The sequence below is a fragment of the Priapulus caudatus genome, unplaced genomic scaffold (assembly GCF_000485595.1).
Source record: "Priapulus caudatus unplaced genomic scaffold, Priapulus_caudatus-5.0.1 Scaffold67, whole genome shotgun sequence".
Classification (NCBI taxonomy): Eukaryota; Metazoa; Priapulida; class Priapulimorpha; order Priapulimorphida; family Priapulidae; genus Priapulus; species Priapulus caudatus.
The window spans coordinates 498751-502353 of record NW_014577128.1 but is presented as its reverse complement, the minus strand read 5'-3'; the positions used below and the strand labels follow the sequence as shown (position 1 = coordinate 502353).

The 3603-nt window shown below is 39.3% G+C and overlaps 1 protein-coding gene across 1 annotated transcript in view; it reads right to left on the bottom strand.

Moving 5' to 3' along the window:
* Positions 1-2228: 2228 nt before the first annotated feature.
* Positions 2229-3603, bottom strand: part of LOC106821279 (deleted in malignant brain tumors 1 protein-like) — a 47463-nt gene continuing 46088 nt past the window's right edge. The window contains exons 34-36 of the mRNA XM_014826021.1: positions 3388-3472; positions 2966-3042; positions 2229-2685 (exon numbers count right to left, since the gene is read on the bottom strand). The gene's annotated coding sequence lies outside the window, so the exon portion shown is untranslated. The remainder of the gene's footprint in view (positions 2686-2965; positions 3043-3387; positions 3473-3603) is intronic.

Sequence of the window (3603 nt, the reverse complement as noted above, 5' to 3'; positions counted from 1 at the left end):
CTATTTGCTATACTATTGTAGCAGATTCGCTTTTAGAATCGTGCATCGATATAGTTTTATCTCACGGGAGATGGCGCTAGCCGCGAGGACAGTTCTAAGAAGTGAGAACAAAGGGAAAAACGGCGCGAAGAAAGGAGATACGCCTGATAGTGATGGCGGCAGTTGTGTTTCTAGAATGCGTCCGATGTTAATTACTTAACCGTGTACGTATGTAGCCAGTATGTGTACGTATGTAGCTGTATGCTGTAGCTAGTAGTGTACGTGGTATGTACATGTATAGTATATTTAATTGGTAAAATCGTACGTGTTATGGAATATTGTAGGATTTGTAGACTATTGTGAACGTAATGCAAGTTAACTAAGTCCTATAGGCCTACGGCTAGCGTAGGTGTACGGAGGGAGGGAAGGAAAACTTCATCTGTGTGTTTATTAATTATGAGAAGAATCGTGACACTATAGGGTGGAGAGTTCCACTCTAGTGTGCTGTAGCCAGCAGACTGCATGTGGAACGCCACTGTGTTTTGTCGTTTCTGCTATGTGCATTTGTTTCTCCTATATTATATGCGTGTGTTTTCGCCTCTACGGAATGACTTTTAGCAATTATTGTTGACGTTCGTAAGCGATTTTAGTTTGCGCTGGATGTGCAGGCGTGGCTGCAGTTACTGCCTACTTTGCACATCACTTCGTGACCGGCAACCCCCCCCTCCGTATCTCACTGGACGACTGGAACGCCCCCCCCCCCTTTTCTCGGCGCTCGGGTGTTTGACTGCCTCTGCCTCGTCGCGGTCCTAGTGATCGAATCGGTAAAGGACGGGGAGTAACGGCCCTGTCAGGGTGCGCGGCGACAACGGCAACCATACTATACCACGGCCAAGGGTAGTAGTCGACGCGGTTGGTTAGGCGAATAGAGAGGGTGAAAACCGTTACAACTATAACCCATGTTATCTAATAATTGTTATAAATAAACAAAGGTGTGCGCGCGCTTGTGCATGCGCGTGTGTATTGTTTATTAGTGTTTGTGTGTGTATGTGTATCATGTACACATATGTACATGATATTTATTTATTTATTTATTTATGTTTTTATTTATTCATGTATGTATAATTGAGTCTGGGTTAACCGACCATCTGTGTAACTCGGGACAGTGCGCATATAGCACGCGGATTGACTATCAGAAAAATGGAATGTCGGATAACCGAAGGTCTGCTAACCGACCCCTTTACTGTATTTATGTATTCATTTATTATAGTATTTATTTATTGGCGGTATCAGGGATGTGAATGATAACAGTGAGTTTAACGTTGAAGTGAGTTTCTTCCGTTCGTTGAACATAAACGATAAATAGTTCAATACTTATCATGCTGCCATACTCGCACTTTATTCATAGCTATTGCAACACATCACCTTACAAAACATTCTCGTATACCAAACAAACTCTTCTCGTCATGTCATGCGATTCATTCCAACGGCAACATAATTCCTATGTCATTTTCGTAACAGCAAGAAAGAATCACTTCAAACAAGCAGTTTGTCTCCATCGTTCTGGATACTCTCACAATATTGGTATTTGCATCTTGAGTGGGACAGATCAAGAATCTGGCCCAACAAATTATACATTTATAGAATCTCATACAGGAACAATAGGTAGAAATGATCATTAAACATGACGTTTGCATATACTACATAACATGGATACTACAGGAACGCTGACAATTGCGATATACATAAACTAATAGAATTTAGGCAATCGCTGCATTGTAAGTATTCAATTCTGTCAAACCTGTCCACATATAGTCGCTATCATTAGGCGTACTAATGAACTATTTATTAATAGTTTATAAATGATAATCGGGTACAGAAAACACATTTATAACTAATTAATTCAATATTCTGTGTAATGTCCTGGGGCCCGTTGTCAGAAACAAAATTAGTCTTAACATTAGTCTTAACATTAACTTTTTCTCTTAGACCGTTGACAGAAACGCTGCGAAGTTACGAGAATAAAAAATCGTAGCAGATTTCCTCATAACAATACGAAACAAAGTGATGTCGACGGTCTAGGAGAAATTGTTAATGTTAAGACTAATGTTAAGACTAATTTTGTTTCTGACAACGGGCCCCTGGCCAGTAAGCACGATTAATTGTAAACCATGCATGTCATTATTATATTATTTTTAAATTTACACATTGCTAACTCAGAAATACACAAAAGACTAAAACATTTTAATTTTTTTCCAAATTAATTAAATAACGAACATCTAATGTTAACGATTAACATTATGCCGTGCAATCCAAATTCAGTTATACTGCAGGATGTAAGTAAACACGTGTAAAAGGGAATTGACCGTACACGACCAGTTGATTTCTGATGGCGCGTGCAATGTATTTTTACTGAATTAATTAGCGTCACCCTCATGTTTACCCGTTTAAATGATACAGGGCGATTTGTACACATGCAAATGCACACAAATTCTGGCTAAAAAATGTAAATTAATCGATATTAGCATGGGAAATTTTTATACACTGATTACGCTGCACGCGTTACGACCTATCACAATCATATAGGCGCTCACATCCGTATCATGGTTGGAGAGAAGCGTCGTCTGTGTTACATGCGCACGCCACGGCGTTGGTACGATACAAAGACGCATTCTTCTACACTGTTTCACATGACGTCATCGTCGCCTGTGCGAGAAACAAACAATAGGCCTGCATAGTTTATTTCATCGATAATTTATAGACAGTGAGTCGCTTACGGCAATGACACACAATGACACACAATCGAGTACACAATGACGGCGAGTGTTATATTAACTATGAGCATCAACTAACGCAATCGGCAAGTGCCGGGCAAATTGGGGAAATATTTGTATCAGAAGTTAAATTGAGTACACATATTGTATGTTCATGCTTGCATGACGGCAATTACGTTTCATTCAAAAAATTAATTTCAATATCTACTTACCCTTCAGTTCAATGTCTGGGCCAAACATATTCGGTACCAGACCATGCGTAGCGACATTCGATCGTCTCTTCTGTACCCTTAAATAAAAAATTAAAAAAATCAATTATTAGAACCCGGCTCCTAGGCGTGTTTTGAATTCAACCGCTGTGTAAACGCAATTAATGACCCTCCGGACACTTCGTGATCTTAGACGAACTATACGCCATGTCTGGAACAATCTATTATACATTGGCTTTATTATTTCACGAGAACGACATTCAATAATATCGTTATAAGCCCTAAATTTCGTTGCACCCCGGTTAGATATATATATTAGATACGTGATAATAAATCTCGATGCGTATATTTCGCGTAGTGTAAAAATATATAATACTTACACTATATACAGTACTTATACTAATATATAATACTTAGATACTTACACGATATACAGAACAATGACGATAATTATGACGACAATGGCACCGACTAGGAATCCAATTCCCGCTGCTACTCCACTCGGTACTCCTATAAACATGAACAGTATAACTTTATCTCATAGCGGTTTTATGATGTATTATTGACCGTATTAGTATCCGTCTCCGTGTCCGTGTCCGTCTCCGTGTTCGTGTCCGTGTCCGTGTTCGTGTCCGTATATC